The sequence below is a fragment of the Panthera uncia genome, chromosome A2, assembly GCF_023721935.1.
Source record: "Panthera uncia isolate 11264 chromosome A2, Puncia_PCG_1.0, whole genome shotgun sequence".
Lineage (NCBI taxonomy): Eukaryota > Metazoa > Chordata > Mammalia > Carnivora > Felidae > Panthera > Panthera uncia.
In genome coordinates, this window is record NC_064816.1 from 51,549,118 (window position 1) to 51,567,597 (window position 18,480).

Consider the following 18,480-nt stretch of genomic DNA (forward strand, 5'->3'; position numbering starts at 1 on the left):
GCGCGGCGCCCGCCCCCGGCCCGGCCCGGCTCGGCCTCGGGCAGGCGGGGCCGACCGCACTCTGAGACCGAGCCCGCGCCCGCGCCTAAGCCGCCGCCTGGGGCGCTCGGGTCGGCCGCCGGGACGCCGGAGCGGGGTGCCGCCGCAGGTCAGTGTCCGGGTGCGGGGCGGTGCTGGGGGCGGCGGGGCCGCGGGTCGAGGGGGAGTCCGGAGGGCGGGGAAGCGCCGAAGGGTCGGGGCCCGAGGAGGGCCGGGGCTGCGGGGCCGTGGGGCTGAGGGGACCGGGCTGCGGCGTCGAGTCTGAGGGGACGGGAGCGGGCAGGTCCCGGGCGAGGGTCTTGGCGCGCGCGCTGAGAAGTCCGGGCGCAGAAAGAGCTCTCCAGGCGGAGGAGGGCACGGGCTGCACGCGAGACGCCCCACACGGAGCGGCGGCCGCGCACCAGGAGACGCCAGCCGTGCGTCCCGCGCTCCCCGGACAGGCCCCCTCGAGGAAGCGCCTGGGTCGCGCGGTCCGAGAGAACCGGGGACCTCCGAGCCCCTGGCGGAGGTGCGCGGGCGTCCAGGAGGCGCTCGAGGCGAACTTTGGGACCGAAACGCGGGCTCCGATGCGTGTCCGTCCCTCGGCCGTGGAGTCTCCTGCTCAGTCCCCATAGCCCAGGCGGCGGTCACTGTGTGGGGGGCGCGGTGACAGTTGAGCGAGGGGCACCCTTGGGGTCACCCCATCCCGGCGCCCTTGAGCGCTGTGCAGGCCGTGAGCCGAGTGGAGGGGCTGGGATGTTGGCCAGACTCCCTACGGTCGCAGGGGGATGGAGAATGCGTGCGTCCCCCGCCCCACCCCCGCGTTGGGAAAGGTGGAATTACCCGGTTGGGGGCTCCTACACTTGCCGAGCCTCAGCGCCCGCTCTGTGTACTCTGAGGTTGGGAGACGCAGGTAACTTAAAAAGCGCTGGTCCCTCAGTGCAGGGGTTGCAAAGTGGGTGTGTAGTTGTGGTACTGTATGCCTTGGTATTTGGGGAGGAGCCTAAGGTAAGGAGGCAGAAACTGGGAGTAACCTATTTGCTGCTTTTATATAAGATCAGTTGTTAGGTAAAGAAGGGGCCTTTACCTCTGCTGGGGATCAGAAGGCTGCATTTCTAAATTCTTCTTGTTAGCTTCCGTTGCTTAGGTGAGTCGCCTCACTCTAATTGCATTTTGCGAAATGTGTTGATGTACCCAGAATTTGCAAGGTGATGTTGGTGACGATTATACTATATAGTGATTATTTGGCTGTGCTGTTGTTTTAACATAAGAATCTAATTCACTTGAGTCTAAGGATAATTCACTATTTTCTTGGGAAGACAGTTTCTATTTTAGAGGAATAAAGTCAAATAATAGTAATCTGCCATGAAGAAGCTGAAGTTTTTCTTCTTTTCCTTTTAAGATTGGGGGATGAAGTGTAAAATTAATTTTGTTTAAATCATCATCTGAAAACAAAACCAAGCAAGATGCTGAACTGAGTTGTTAGGAACCCAATTCCTGGAGAAGTCTCCTTATTTTGAAGTGCATTATTTTAATGTCAACTGTTTTTATCATTCATGAAACAAATTGTAAGCAGAGTTGTTGAGAGAAGAGTGAATAACTTATTCTTTAAAAGGACCCAGGTATCATCTTCTTCCACAAATCTCAGATGTTCTGTGGCAGTCTTCTGTCTATAGCTAAATGATCAATCACTAACTGAGAGCAGAACCAAACGGATGGTGTTAGATGATTTAGGAAACCCTTCTGGTATAGAGACTGACATAGACATTCCCTGGGGCTTCTCTTTTAAAGAAATACTTCACACTCTTATGATTGTTTTGTGGAAGACACTTACCCATGTTACCAGTTAGCGTTAGGAGTGACGTTTCAAGAGAACCTGTTCAAGTTTTAACATAATTTTTGTGTTGTCTGTTGTCAGGTGCACAGATGCATTCTGTGGCTAATACGGTGCCATAGTGATATATGAAAATTTAAAACTAACGTTATGTTAGCCAAAAAATGAAGCTTGTTACAAAACCATCTATTTTGCCTTACTCTGTACTCCACGTGGTTTTTCTCCGTTATTTAAGTTATATATGTTCACTTGCTGATAATTATAACTTAAAGCATCTTAGAATCACCTTGTGACCATTTTAATCTTCTACAACTCATTGAAGGGGAGAAATGTGTTGTTTTCATTTTTAAACCAAAATTCTTTTTCATATTTAAAAGTTTGTTTCTAGTCTTTACAATAACTACTATAAAAGCATGGCATTGATGAATGCTGAAGGTTTGGAGAATTCTTGGCTAAGATTTTTGGACATTGTTTTTCATTCTTTTAAATTATAAGAATATAATTTTAAAAAGTAAAACATATATGTCTGCCAGCATCGTATTCTTTATTGAACTTAAAATACTTTGATATATTTTTGTGATTGGTGTTTTTAATAATTGAATACACTTTTCTTTCAAGGGACAAATTTCCTTAATATTCATTTCTTCGTATATTTCAGAATTACATTTTAAAAACTATATCAATTTTTAAAATTTGCTATTAATTTCAAAATCCCTATGACATTTAAATTTTATATGGGAGACAAAGCCTGACTTTAGGCGTATGAATTAGAAATGCATTACTGATCACGGCTAATTGCTTTTAGTTAGTAAGTTACAGAACTGTAAACAAATACTTATTTTTCTCTCTTCTGTAATTCTCTGAAAATAAGATGTTTGCCATGAACCTTAATTATTAAGATAATTATGCATGTGAAAGCTGTGTGAAAGGCAATGCTGTGAAAACATACACAAGTATTAATACACTTCATTTAGTTTTCAAATTGTAAAACGGTTGCTAATGACAAGACTTTCATAAAGTAGGGAAAAAATGTTAAAGTAATACTTCACAAATTCTCTTATAAATCCTGGCCCATACTTTTACTTCTTTGATAGGATCGATTGATTGATCGATCGATCTGCTAATGGATAACACAGAAAATGTCATCATTCTGATTTGTGGGTGTCCCACTAAATTCATTGTCGCTTGAACTTGGAAATATATGTCCAAAGGTATAGTAAATGTACTAGAAGAAGTTTTTGGTCTCCTCTGTTTCCACTAAATAAATACCAGTTGTAGAGGATTTTTTTAAAAATCACTAATCAAAAAAACTTGATTTAAGTTACCAATCTGTAAATGTAAACATACGCTCCCCGTTCTTGAAAACAGTTAAACTGAATTTTTAAGTTGCTTTTCTTATTTTTCCTAGCAAATCTTGATATTAGGGTAGATAGTTGAGGCCTAAAAGCAACAAAAAGTGCTTACAGAATCCTTTGAAACTGATCTAATTTGACTCCACCAAAGTACAGTAAGATTTGTGAATAACCATCCTGCAAGCATAGACAGCCCCCACATATTATACATGTCATAACATTCTAGATAAAATTTTTAAGTTGAAGATTATTTGAAATCTTCATGGAGTTTCTCATTTAGTATTTGTATTTTACCACAATACGGAGGTAGATTTTGAGAAATTATATGGCATATGTTTTAGAACTAAGTTAATAAAAATGTCACGTTTTATTTTTATTTACCTTAATTACTTAAGTTGGCTCTTGGAAGGAAATAGATTCAAATACAATAGACCATATTTTGGAGATAGCTTTTTAGATGTTAAGACAAAAGCTATCACCAATAAGAGTATGTGCTTATTTATTTTTTTGAATGTTTATATACCAAGAAATATTTTTCTTTAACAATCAATACATATTAACATTTTAATACTGAATATTTAACCCAGAACATGAATGTTTACATTTTTCACAGTTTCAGTTATTACAACGGGGCAAGTCACTTGTTCTTTCTCCTATCTGATTGCTAAGCAGGCCTGACCCTGCTTTGCTTCTGAGATCAGATGAGCTCCAGCACAAGCAGGGTGGTAATGGCCATTGATCACTTATCCTTTCTAACTCTGCATTTCCTCGTCTATGAAATGGGAAAAGTATTGCAGTTATTTTTCTATGCTTTTGTTTTTTGTTTTTTGGGTTTTTTTTTTTTTTTGGTATGATTTTAAGACTTTATCGTAAAACCTGTGTATCTTAAATGATATGACCTTGTCCTGAATTTAACTGAGCAGATATTTTAAAGAGAAACTTCATGGTTATCCACATCATATAGCTAACTCTTCTACAAATGCTAATAATTCACCCTAGTATTAATTTTGAGATCATTGTTAAGAATGAGCTAAAGATAATACTTACCATGTGGTGATCAATTTATAAAATGTTTCTGGAAATATTTCATCACTCTTCAATTTTAAATTTTATTTCCTATTCTTGATGATTTTCAATAAAAAATCAGACAAATAATTTTTTTGTTTTATTACATTATATTTGTGAGTCCTGTGTAGACACAACGTGGATCCTCTTGTGTCAACATTGTGTATCTAATGCCATCTAGGTGCAGATTGTGCTTTTATTTGATAAGTTCTATTCTTTACATATTTTTATGGTATACTCTGTGAGTATTTAACGTATGTTATCCAGGAGCAGGTTTATTGTATAATGAGGCCTGTGAACCTTCAAATCAAAAGACAGGTTTTTATCTCCGACTAAAAGACTAAAAGTGACTTGTACTTGTTGTAAGAATTGGGTCTTTTTCTGACAAGCTATAACCAAAAATTGGCTTTTAGAAGCTTAAAAGTGAGTATGCCTCCTAATAGCCCACCATTTTACTAGTAGGGAGTAATTAGAAAACCATGCATCATCCAAATAATAAATTAAAATATTTTTTAGTGTTTATTTTTCAGAGAGAGTGAGCATACAAGCGGTGGAGAGGCAGAGAGAGAGGAAGCCTCAAGCAGGCTCGAGGCTCTGAGCTGTCAGCACAGAGCCCGATGCAGGGCTTGAACTCACGAACCCTGAAATCATGACCTAAGCCAAAATTGGATGCCCAACCAACTGAGCCACCCAGGCACCCCCAAATAATAAATTTTAAATTCTGCTTATGAATTGTTAAATACATCTTGTTGTGAAGAGTCTCCTCTGCAAGAAAGTAAGAGACTTGATTCCAGGTCTGAAGCCCATTCTGTTCCGGGAATATGGAGCTACAGAGCCCATGTAGGAATATAATTAAAGGGTTAGGGAGACAGAGGGCAAAGAAAGCTTAGGCCTGTGCCTGTAGGTGAGTGTTCCTTTTCCTGTGGCTTCCCCTTCGGGTTGGGGAGGAGGAGCAATATTCACTTCCACTCTCTTCCGTTTGGGCTTTCTCAGAGTCATTGCTGTACCTTCAGCTATTTCAGTGACTAGGCCGTTCTCAACTTGAAGATCTTTTTTGCGACACGGTGCGATGAGTCTCCTTTCCCTACTGTGATTTCTCAGATATAAAGGGAAAATATGAAATGATCAATTCATGCAACACAAATCAATTAAAATTGAAATTTAAAACTTCATGGTCAGGTTTTAAACTAGATCACATAATGGTTTAGTTCAATTTGATTATCTGTTTAGGAGACATTCTACTTCATTGATTTTAGATAATAAATTCATTGCTAGTTTGACTGATTCACTATTTCTTAAAAAACGCTTTCATTTGTGAACTCATCTAGGAGAGTTAACAATGTGGATAAAACTTACTGAAACAGATTTTCTGACCTTCTGGCAAGAGTTCATATTAGCATAAACCTGGGGTGTGAATTCCTTCACAGTTTACCACAGATAAGGAGAAGGGAGATAGGAGGGAGGTAGAAAAATAGGGAAATACCCTGAGTAGGAGTGTAAGAGATCTGTGTATGGTCAACTCCCACAATCAGCAGATTGCAGTTACCGTGCATAGACCTCAAATACAAGGTTGGTTTCTAAGAATTTACCGTGCTCCTCAGTGACATCACAGAATTTTAAAATGTCTCTGGGGGCCCCCGGTGGCTCAGTCAGTTAAGCATCAGACTTCAGCTCAGGTCATGATCTCACTGTTCTCTAGTTAGAGCTCTCATTGGGCTCTGTGCTGACAGCTCAGAGCCTGGAGCCTGCTTTGGATTCTGTGTCTCCCTCTCTCTCTGCCCCTTCCCTGTTACCACTCTGTCTCTTTCTCTCAAAAATAAATAAGCCTTAAAATTAAATATATATATCTTTAAATTCTGAAATTGCCACCTAGCAGTGCTGTTCTCTCTGGCTCTGTAAGTTGCTTCAGGAGGGAATCTGGGAAAGTGACTGGAAAGAGAATATTCTTATCCTGTATGTTTAAGAAATAAATTTTCCTTTATAAGGAAGCCAGTGGGGAAACAGACCTGTCAAACTCTCTGAGTACAATGATGAAGTGCTAGGAAGAACCCCTTAACTTTGACCCCACCCCACTAGCTGGCATTTCACCTCTCAAACTGTATTTGTCATTTGAAAGTTTGAAGTCCACTTTCAAAATGCCAATATTCCTAGCAGGGTTGGTTCTTTAAATCACTGTCAGCAAAAATTTGAGAGCTTAGTTCCTAGTTTCCTTGCTACCTGAAAACAAGGCCTTTAGGGAATAGATAACATGTGTGGGAGTTTGAAAGAGGTGATCTGGAGGAGGAAAAATAAAATTAAGGTGATTCATGTTCCAGTTTCTCCATAAGCCAGCCTCTTTGAAATGAATAGGAAAGTAACCATTGGAAATAGCAGTGATCGGAAAGGATATATTTTCTCATACATGCCTTTATTTTTCTCTGAAAAATCAATACAAGTCTTCCTTAAACCATTTTTTCCCCTCAAAGAAAACAAGTTGTTATTCTCCAACATCAACTTTCCTAGGAAATGTAATCAAAATTAAGGTTATGAGTTATGGTAATCAAATATCTGAATATTATATCTCATTATGTCTTTTTATTTTCACTACGATGTTAGACGAATTATCTAGTGTCTCCATGAGTTAGTTCTTCCAGACTTTTAAAGTAGCTTCTTACTAGATTGAAATGAGGCGAACCTTTCAATCACACTAGAAAATAATGTACTGAAGTATAAATAATAATTAATGCTTTTGCAGATCCACAGATCATACAACTTAATACATGCTTTATTTTTTATTTTTATTTTTTGCCAACAGTAGTTATGGCAAGCCAACACATCTCTGTTAGAGATAGAAGCTTAGTAGCCATGTCAAAAGCAAGTTCATTAATTCTGTGAATCAGCTGACAGTAGTATTTAACAGTTAGGTTTGGGCCACCCTCATGCAAATTGTTTACTTGCCATTCACTTTTTCCAGTGTTGTGGAAGTCTGAATCTAAAGCAGAGAATCCCAAAGTCCTACCTTGCTAAATGTCATTCTTTTCTGTCAGTTGATAATTACCTGTGTAAACAAGTTTTTGATTGCATGTGGAAAAGTGTTTAGATAAATTCTGTCACTTGTTTTATGTAGTGGATACAGTTTGTGAAAGAGAACAAATATATGAATGGTATATATGTAAATGAAGAAGATACTTTAACAAATTATTTGCACATGTCGGTAAAATCCAGAAGAGTGAAGAAAATATTCAGACATTTGCCAATGTAGGATTACTACATGTTTTCCTAAAGCATTTGGAACTAATTAAAAACATCCTGGCTTTATTTAAAAGCAGTATAATATATTTTTAAGCTTTGTTTTCAGTGAGGTCCAAATTTGTTGGCATATAGGACTAGAGCAGTACAATGTCTACAAAAATATAGATTATCAGTTACTTGAAGTAGGTACTGACTGGGTTTTATTCATCTTCCTAACTCCAGCATATAGCACCATACTTAGTAGGCACTCAATAAATGTTTTAAAAAGAATGAAGAAATCGTCCAAGGCGGTGGTTCTCAAGTGTGGTCCTTGGACCAGCAGCATCAGCATCATCTGGGAACTTGGTAGAAATGCAAATTCTAGGGCCACACCCAAACCTACTGAGTCAGAGAAACTCTGGGGATATGTTTTAACAGACTCTCCAAAAGAATTCTGATAGATACTGTTTTTGGAACCCCCCTTCTCCTGCATCCCATGAGATGGCCTGGACCTACACTGATGAGTGCACTTAGTTTAGATTATTTTTAGTGGGCCTTACCCTTGCTATAGTTAAGTTCATTGCTGCAGTCTCCCCATGATAGACTCTCTTGGGATCATCCTGTAAAATTAACTCCATTGGCTTGGCATTGTATTACTTAAAGAAGCTCAGTGTTGTCAGTAAGCTTGTGTCAAGAGAGACTAGCCGGCTCACTTCATAGTCTGAGTGTTACTGGTTCCTCTTACCTTAGAATGGTCATCAGGATTCCTGAGTCTCCAAGTTCAAATACTGCAACTTCAGGACTTGGTTTTATAAGCTCACTGGGGATGATTCACCCCCAGAGGTTTCACATTAAACAGACTTACAAGATAATGGATTTGTACGCCTCAATTCCAGTTTAATAATAGTAGAACATCTGTGTACCCTTCCTAGTGATTATTGATGATACTTTTTTTTAATTCTAAAATTTTTGTTCTGGAATTGAAGAAACTTGTACTTTTATGTATTTCTGATGTCACTATGATTGAGTTCCGGCTGCTTAGAAAGAGACCAGGCAGTGTATCAAACACTGGGATGCTGTACTCATACTTATGGAACATTTCCCGAAGATATGCAGGATATAGGAAAAAAAATATACACAGAGACTTTCATAAAAGCATTGTTATAGGGACCAACACTTAGAAGTAACTTATTCAATAGCAGGGAAACAGTTAAGTAAATTATGGTGTAATCAGTAGGTAGAATGTTACACACTCATCAATGACAATTTAGAAAATGATAACAAATCTGAAAAATATTGAAAGTAGCATAAAATGTATTTGCACTATTGATTACAACCTTATATAAATGTATGTGTATGAAAAAGTCTGGAAGGGAAGGAATATACAAAAATTATGACAGTTATGTTAAATAGTGAGGGTTTTAAAATTGTTTATATTTTTCCCTCTTTTCCAAAGTTTAGCCAGTAATATAAAATTACATCTGTAACTAAAAGGATACATTTATAGCTTTTCTGTTTTTTAGTATGCCTGTAACTCTTATCACTAAAAATCAAGGGAAAGAGCAAATCAAACATTGAGAATCCTCTACCTATTTTATTCCTTGAAAGCCAGTGAAGATAATGGTAAGACACCACATGAATTCTTTTTGGTTATATCCAGTTTTATTTCATACTTACTTTTATTCCACATTTTGGTCTCCTCTGTAGTCTTTGCTTGACTAGCCTCTATTTGAAAGGAGAAAAATATCCCATCTCTGTTACAGCCTCTTAATTTTCTCAGCCATACGTAAGATTTGATTTGGTTTATATTTATGTTCCCTATTTGATCTTTAGCATACACTGACAAACAGAGCTTTTATTTTTTATTTATTTTTCAAATTTCTAATGTTTATTTATTTTTGAGAGAGAGGGGGTGGAGAGGGGCAGAGAGAGAGGGAGACACAGAATCTGAAGCAGGCTCCAGGCTCTGAGCTGTCTGCACAGAGCCTGACATGGGGCCTAAACCCATGACCCATGAGATCATGACCTGAGCTGAAGTTGGATGCTCAACCAACTGAGCAACCCAGGTATCCCTAAAAGGTATATTTTTAGTATATTATATATGTAATGTGTATTTAATATAATATATAAATAAACATAGAGCAATATATAATATACATACAAGTATATGTGCATACAACAGGCCAGAGCAATAGCCTTTGAATTAACTCATTTTTCCTTTTTTCTGTTGCATTGTTCTAGAAATCCTAAAGGGAAAATTAAGTGGTTTTGCCTTTGAACCAGATTACAGGTTACATTTTTCTTGTCACTTTCTTTGGAACCTCTTTTGAGTTTATATCAGCTTGATGTCTTTTTTTTTTTTTTAATTTTTTTAACGTTTAATTATTTTTGAGACAGAGAGAGACACAGCATGAATGGGGGAGGGTCAGAGAGAGAGGGAGACACAGAATCTGAAACAGGCTCCAGGCTCTAAGCTGTCAGTACAGAGCCCGACGCAGGGCTAGAGCTCACAGACCGCGAGATCATGACCTGAGCCGAAGTCGGACACTTAACCAACTGGCCCACCCAGGCGCCCCAGCTTGATGTCTTTAGAATAACCTTTATCTAAATGAAAACAGTTGTAAAAGCTTTTATAAATTTTGTATCAGGAATATTGAATATTTCTCTCTTCTTTCTGTCTCCCCCGTTTCTGATAATTTAGTCCTTAATACAAGGCAAACTTCAGCTAACAAAATTCAGTTTATAGCACTTAGAGTTTGTTTGTGGTTAACACAAACTTCATGTGATGATACCTCGAAGGACAGATTGACTGAGAAGAAGTTCCTTTTTAACGAAGATTTATTTATTCAACAAATATCTATTGAGCTCCTCCTTTCTGCCAGGAGCTGTTTTAGAGAAGAAGGATAAAGCAATGAACAAGACTAACAATTTCCATCTCTCCTAGGGTTTATGATTATTGTCAACTAGATTTAACAAGAACAGTAGTGGGAGAGGTGGTATCTAGAGAAGCCACAGGTTGGCCCATGTCCTGTGAGTAGGCAGCATTGCTAGACCAACATGGAGTCAGACAGCTGTCTTTGAGTTGCGTATGAAGTAGGGGAAAACCTGTGTCCTTGAATATTTTTCCTGGGTCCCTTATTACTATATTATTTTAGTTCATATGTATGTATTATATACTATGAATAATGTATTATTGCATTACTTTCTGTCTTCTCAGTAATAAATTTATTAACAAAGAAGGTAGAATGCACCCTTTGTTAATAGGGTACTACTGTTATAGAAAATCCAAATGACAAGGTGATTATTCACTTTGCAAAAGATTTATTTTAAATGTTCTCACAGTGAATATATATATATATATATATATACATATATATATGTATACTTTTAAATTTTTATTTATTTATTTTGAGGGCGAGGAAAAAGTGCTTGTGTGCAAGTGGGGGAGGGGCAGAGAGAGACACAGAATCCCAAGCCGACCTCAAACTGTCAGCGCAGAGCCCCAACACGGGGCTCGAACTCAGAAACCAAACCTGAGATGATGACCTGATAAGTTGAGCCGAAATCAAGAGTCAGACACTTAACTAACTGAGCCACCCAGGCACCTCTCACAGTGAAAATATTTAAGGGGTGAATTATACAAGTGAATTTGTAACCTAATTACTTACGAAAAATTATTTATACTTAATAGAAATGTAAAACAAAGTTCACTGGGACTATCCCATTAAAATATTTTTTAAAATCCCCCCCACCCCCAGGAAATAAAGTTAGCTACTTTTCTTTAATTTTTTTTTAAATGTTTATTCAGTTTTGAGAGACAGAGAGCGTGAGCAGGGATGGGCAGAGAGAGAGGGAGACACAGCATCTGAAGCAGGTTCCAGGTTCTGAGCTGTCAGCACAGAGCCCAAACTCGTGAACAGCAAGATGGTGACCTGACACCAAGTTGGACGCTTAACCGACTGAGCCACCCAGGCACCCCTAGCTACTTTTCTTTAAAAGCCAATAAAGCGGGCACCTGGGTGGCTCAGTCGGTTAAACGTCTGACTTCAGCTCAGGTCATGATCTCGTGGTCTGTGAGTTCAAGCCCCATGTGGGGCTCTGTGCTGACAGCTCAGAGCCTGGAGCCTGTTTCAGATTCTGTGTCTCCCTCTCTCTCTGACCCTCCCCCGTTCATGCTCTGTCTCTCTCTGTCTCAAAAATAGAAATAAACGTTAAAAAAAACCCAATAAAGAACTTTTATATATCTAGACTATAATATTTGAGCAAACGGAAACCCAGATACTGTTTGAAATGACTATCCTTTGGTCAGATGATTTATTATAGCTATTTCCAATTGCTATACTCACATATAAATTGTCTGTCATTTTGGTTCTGATGTTACATTGACAGAAAATATCTTATTAACCACTTAAACATAAGTTGTGAACAACATGACACTTTTGGGGAAAAATGATAAGGAAAATACATTTTGAAGGAGCTTATGTGAAGTTAAATAGAATTAATCCATTCATATATAGGCTGCCATGGCAAAATAGAGTGCAATATAGTTCAGATATAATCGAAACTCTCAAATTTTACAGATTTCACTGCAGTTTATTCAATTCCACAAACTCCACAAACATTTAATGAGTGACTGACCACTTGCTTTTCAACACTAGATATCCTTACATAGGAAATAAAATCTGCCCATCTGAAAACATGGCCTTAGAGACAGTGAATTAGTACTTCTTAGTCTGGAGAGCATATCATGCTGGGTAGGTGAACCAGCATCTAGCACCAGGGAAGCATATAACCACAGTACAGTAAAAGCCGAGAAAATCTAAGACATTTTTAGGTTGTGCACATGATTCATGCTGTGTATTTCTCTGTGTCTGCTGGAACAATCTTTAATCCTAGCAAAGTACGATACATACACACGATTAATTTGTCTCTATTAAGCACATTACATTTTAAAACGTCAGGTTGATGTCCTTTGTCATGCAAGGTATGTAAAATATTTACACTGGCCACCAGCTTTTGAATTCAGGAAATGCAAGCTAATTTTCATCTTAGCTGAAGGAAAACAATTAGAAGCCAGATCTACTCTGAAATGTAATTTAATGCATCCCATATTTTGTATTACACATTTATATTTGCTGATTCTTTGCTGTCATGTCTTACAATTTTTTTTACATATATTTTTTTAAATGTTTATTTTTAAGAGAGAGAGAGAGATAGAGCACAAGTGAGGGAGAGGCAGAGAGAGACAGGAAGACACAGAGTCTGAAGCAGGCTCTAGGCTCTGAGCTGTCAGCACAAAGCCTGACACAGGGCTCAAGCTCATGAACCATGAGATCATGACCTGAGCCGAAGTCGGACGCTTAACCGACTGAGCCACCCAGGTGCCCCTCTTACAATTTTTATGTACGAATTCTGTGTACCAAGAAAAATTGTTAATTCATAGAGGATAGAAATGAATGTTGTAGTTCTTATTCCTCTTACATATATATGTACTGCATACCTTCCCTAATTCACAGCCTATAGCATAGGGAACTGGGTATATTATCAGTACTTTATAAAAATTCTAAACTTGATTTGATTTCCCTAATTCACAGCCTATAGCACAGGGGACTGGCAATGATAAGTGCTTTATAAATACTTCTAAACTTGATTTGATTTCCCTAATTCACAGCCTGTAGCTTGGGGACTGAGTGCATTAGAAGTACTTTATGAATTCTTCTAAATTTGATTTGATTTCCCTAATTCACAGCCTGTAGCACAGAGAGGCTGGGTACATTCTAAGTACTTTAAAAATATTTTTAAACTCGATCTGATTTTGAGGACAGGTTTTTTCATATCACTTGTATCGGATTCTCAGTGCTAGTCTTCTCTACATATTTAAGGAATTCCCTAAATTACTCTTTATTGTATTTAACATTTTTTGATGATAAATAATGATTTGAAATTAATGCCAGAAGAGAGATCCATTTTACTTGTTGTAAATCGGGCAAAATGGGATATGAAAAGGGGGAAAAATGTTAATTATAGACTTCAGCATTCTGTGTTGGATCTTTTAGTTGTTCTGGTCAGAAAAACAGGTTTTAAATGGCCTAAGGGCCAGAGCACTGTTTTACATTCTTGTTTCGAGGCTTCTAATAGCAACTGTAACAAATTCTATTTAATACTACAGCTGGAGAAAAACTCATAATAATGTACATTAAAATGTCATTAAGACTTCTTACTCATGCATAAAATAAAACAGGATCCTTTTCAAACATTTTGTTAAATATTAGATAAAAGAGTATCAAGTTTGGGCCTATTGATTTGTTTATAGTATATAAAATAATTTAATCATTGTGCTATTTCATATATGAATCACAGGTATTACCGTCATTATTTAACAGTTAATCTCCTTTCACAAGGCAGATATGGGTTTATGAGTGACTTCAAATCAAAATACCAAAGAAATTGATATACATATAAAAGCAAAGCAAATAGAGGAACCTTTTTTTTATATGGCCTTGTGACATCTCTGTACACCCCCTCTTCTCAGCAGGCTTTCCCTCTGTGGATATAGAATGAAGGTAGGAGTCCCTTAGCAAAAGATCAATGCAGGGAATTTGCACTCTCCACCCTTGGGCAGCCTGCCATTATCCTTCTGTAGCCACACCTGTTCACCTCCTACTAGGGCAAAGAAGGGCCCTGATAGAAATACCAAGAGAGAGAAGCAAAATGGCTGGGAGGGTAGAGCCTGATAAAAAGAAAGATGAACTGAAATGAGTTTGAAGCTTTCTCTTGCTGATGATCCAGATTTGTTTCCTTAGTTTTGTTATTCATTTGTGTATGGCTGGAAACTGTGGATGGCACACATGTTCAGGTAGGTTGTAGGCACAAAGGGAGACACCAAAGCTGCTAGAAGGAGGAGTTTATAGTCCACATGAATCAAAATGGGGTGAAATTGAAACATGTAACGAACACTTCAGAGCAGTATATGATTAAGAGCTAAAATAAGTAAGACAGAAAGCAAATGCTACAAAAGTTCAGGAAATGGCACATCGGTGGGGAGTGGAGGGTGTACCCAGAAAAAACCATGTAGATGGGTTAAACAAACTTGAAAAATTCAAAGATTGACAGGGTGACCTTTTGGGGAGAAAACAAAAAAATATATACAGAAAAAGAAACACGGGAATTAAGTATGATTCCTTTAATATGAAATATCCATAAGAGGCAAATCCATAGAGAAAGAAAGCAGATTAGTGGTTGCCAGGGCCTGGGGGAAGGGGGAGTGACTGCTTAATGGGTACAGGATTTCCTTTTGAGGTGATTAAAATGTTTTGGAACTAGATAGAGGTGCTGGTTGCACAGCTTGAAGAATGTGCATAATACCACTGAGTTGTGCACTTTAGAATAGTTAATTTTGTGTTCTGTGAATTTTTCCCCATAAAACAAAGAAAAAAAAAGTTCAGGGTTTGAGGCAGCCTAAAAGGAGGGGAAAGGAATATCCAGCCTAAGAAAACAAAGCCTAGAATAATGCGTAAGCATGGGTTGGGGGGAACTCTGCAGAGATCAACGCATTTGAAGTGGATGTAGTACGTGTATGTGAGTAGGAGAAATATGGTTGGAGATACAGATTTTAGGTCAGATGAGAAAGGGTCTGGAATGCAGGCAAAGGAGTGTGGGTTTTATCTTATAAGGAGTGGTGAGATTCCAGGTCTTGAGAAAAGGAGTGGGATGATTTAATCAGGAGATTAATTTGGCAGTAGGGTGCAGGGAAAACAGGAGGCTATCGCAACATCTGGACATAAAATGAGCAGGGCCTGTAGGAACAAAGAGGTAGGGAAAATGAGACTGATCTGCTTATAAACCCTTAGTTTCTGAGTTGGTACAAGGTAAGTGCAAATGGAAGCATAAGCATTTAAATTGTCATGACATTCAACCACATAATTTCGCATTTTGTAAAAGTATCCACAAGGATTGGAAAGAAAAGTTCCTTCACCTCAGAGTTGGAGCCCTAAAGGACAACTGGACTGGACTTCGTGACTGAGTCCTGTAGGCAGTCATCAGCCATGTACTCATTTTTATGGCATGTTTACTATGTGTCACACATTGTGCTAGCCACTGAGAGTATAGCAGTAGGCAAGACTTACGGAGCTTCCTGTATCCTAGATAGCCCTTTGTCAAAGGATTTTTAGAAATGAAAAGGAGGCATGCTTCAGCTCAATGTAAGGATTCTAATTACTGCAATTGTCCAATGATGGGAGAAGCGTTGTGAGGAAGTGAATACTATGTCAGTAGAGACATTCATGCAAAATGTCAAGACGTATTGTTTGATAGTACAAATAAACCGGATGACTTATAGGGTGATTCCCTAGCAGTTCCCTAGCCTATAATATTAATTTCATAGAACATATTTCTTTCGCTGTTGACTGTATTGGAACACCAGTGTATACTAAGTATCTAGACATTTTCATCAGAATTTGTAATTATGTTTACCTAAATTTGAATGCACATTCAATTTTAAGCATATCTGTACAGTTAGTTCCACAGTTCTTTTTAAAGAAAGTACTGTTCTAATGGCTTCTCACCCATCATTTAATTCCACCTTTAATATTTGTGGTAAGTTCCTCATCCAAGTGATGTTTATATCTGCAGAAGCAAGTTATCTAAATCACAGTCATGCTGCTGATCTTAAAATCATTCGTTCTCCCTCCTGTGATATATTGCTTGGGTTGAACAAGATCAGCCATGACTACCCATTTTGGGAATGTCTTTGGGATTCCATTTTGATGGGGGTGAAATTTCAAATTACTTTTATTATTCAACTTTTTATTTTTTAATTATTTTTGTTTTTATTTTTTTTTTAATTTTTTTTTGAGAGAGTGTGAGTGGGGGAGGGACAGAGAGAGAGGGAGACACAGAATCTGAAGCAGGCCATGCCGTCAACACAGAGCCCAACGCGGGGCTTGAACCCGAGTTGTGAGATCTTGACCTGACCGAAGTTGAGCAACCAACTGAGCCACCCAGGCACCTCTTACTTAACTTTTTAAAAATGTTTATTTGTTTATTTTGAGAGAGACAGCAAGTGGGGGAGGGGCAGAGAGAGAAGGAGAGAGAGAATCCCAAGCAGGCTCCATGCTGTCCACAAAGAGCCCAAGGCGGAGCTTGATCCTATGAACTGCGAGATCGTGACCTGAGCGGAAATCAAGAGTCAGACACTTAACTGACTGAGCCACCCAGGTACCCCTGCTATTTAACATTTTGACATAGTTATTATAAGCTTCAAAACTGTACTGTCAACATTTAGCAGCTGGAATTAATACAGATTAATTGCACTTTGGAGGATCTGTAGGACTTACACTCCTATGGGAGTGTTATCCTCACTATATTTTGGGGAAGATTCTAGAATGCTTTTAAGTAAGGAATGTTATTTTTTTAGTGCTTATGGTATCAAATGAAGAGAAAGGTTAACTGCAGAAGAAAGAAATCATTTTTGTTCTAGTAGAATATTTTCCTAAAATAACCCATTTTCATTAAAATATGTGTAAAATTTTGAATTGTGCCTAGAATAGTGCCTGGTATATAGTAGGTACTAAATAAATATTTAATGAGTCTTGTTCATTGGTTGTGGGGTGATGGTGGACAAAGCATCTCAAATGGAAAAATAGTATGAGCATAGGCACCAAAGTAGGGAAAATGTGAATTTAGAGAAAAGCCAGGGTAGTCTTCTGAAGGTAGCATTTGTCTGTAGTTATCAGTGTAAAAATACCAGTGTGGTTATATAATTTAGTGGGTTCTAATTTCTGTATAATATATAAAATACCAATGATGACAGTTTCTGATGTTTATATCCAGTGAATAGCTGAGCTTAAACATAAAAAGTTATTACCTGTGACTAATCTGGATTTTTGAGGTCCTCTGGCTGTCCCCTCAGTTCTTGCTCTAGCTCTCCTTCTAATTCCCTCTCTTTCCCACCCTCCTTATTTCCCCCTCATTTTTGCCATTTCCTATATTCTCTTTTTTCCTTTTTTTTTTTTCTTTCCCCTTTCTCTGTTTCTCGCCTCTAATGGCTTTCTTCCTTTTTTCTCTGTTTCCCAATTCCTAACTTGTCTGTCTTTGGTTAGGTCTCTAACTAGAATATGGAAATAAAATGTGTTTTTATCTACTTGTCAAATGATGAAGTATGGATTTTTTTTATCCTGAATTTAGCATGAACAAAATGTTTATGTTGCTCTTTCTGAGATTTACACATGGATTTTGATTGGTTTTATAAAAATTTTTTGAATCACTGATCTTCATATTGAGAGAAGGGGGTCAATAGACCTTGATTTGTAAATCCTGGTAAAGCATAGTAGCTTGTTGAAGTAACTCCTAATTGTCTCTAACAACCTTAGTTTTATCTCTTTTTCCAAATGCCAGTTACATGAGATATATCATATGATCCTTCATGATCTAGGTTTTTTATTACATCTTCATATATGCAATTACACAAGAGCTGGAACATTTGTCTGTTTTGTTCATTCTTTATCCTCAGAGCCCAGAACACTGCTAACAAATATCAGATGCTCAACAAATAATTGTCATTTTTTATTTCCAATCTACAGTCTCATTCTACTTCCTAATCCTAAGTAGCTATCATGACTTTTTGGAGTTATATTGTCACTAGGATATCTTAGTTTATAATTGATTTATAAATGTAACCGTATGAGCTCATGTTTAGAGAATGCTTTCTTTGCATTCAGTCTACCCTTTAGTCTACTCCACAGCTTAAATCCTTAGCCAAAATGTCACTAAACTATCCTTCTAAAGGACTGTTCTCAAGCACCAAAAGAGTAATCTAGCTGTTGATAGTAATAATTAATGTTTATTGAGTACTTATTCTGTGTCAGGCTCTGTTTTAAGCGTTGCGTACATTATCTCATTTTATTCTTCCAGCAACCATAGAAAGTACACACTGTTATCTCTATTTTTCAGATGAAGAAATAAACACAGAAAGGTAAAAATAGCCTGTCAGGTGATAAAACT

The 18,480-nt window shown here is 38.1% G+C and overlaps 1 protein-coding gene across 2 annotated transcripts in view; it reads left to right on the forward strand.

The window, feature by feature from the left end:
* Positions 1-40: 40 nt before the first annotated feature.
* PPARG (peroxisome proliferator activated receptor gamma) overlaps positions 41-18,480 on the forward strand; it is a 134,798-nt gene continuing 116,358 nt past the window's right edge. The window contains exon 1 of one of the 2 annotated variants that reach the window (XM_049642738.1): positions 41-148. The gene's annotated coding sequence lies outside the window, so the exon portion shown is untranslated. Of the gene's footprint in view, positions 149-1,070; positions 1,166-18,480 lie in introns of those variants that run through there. The other variant, XM_049642739.1, reaches the window with a different exon arrangement.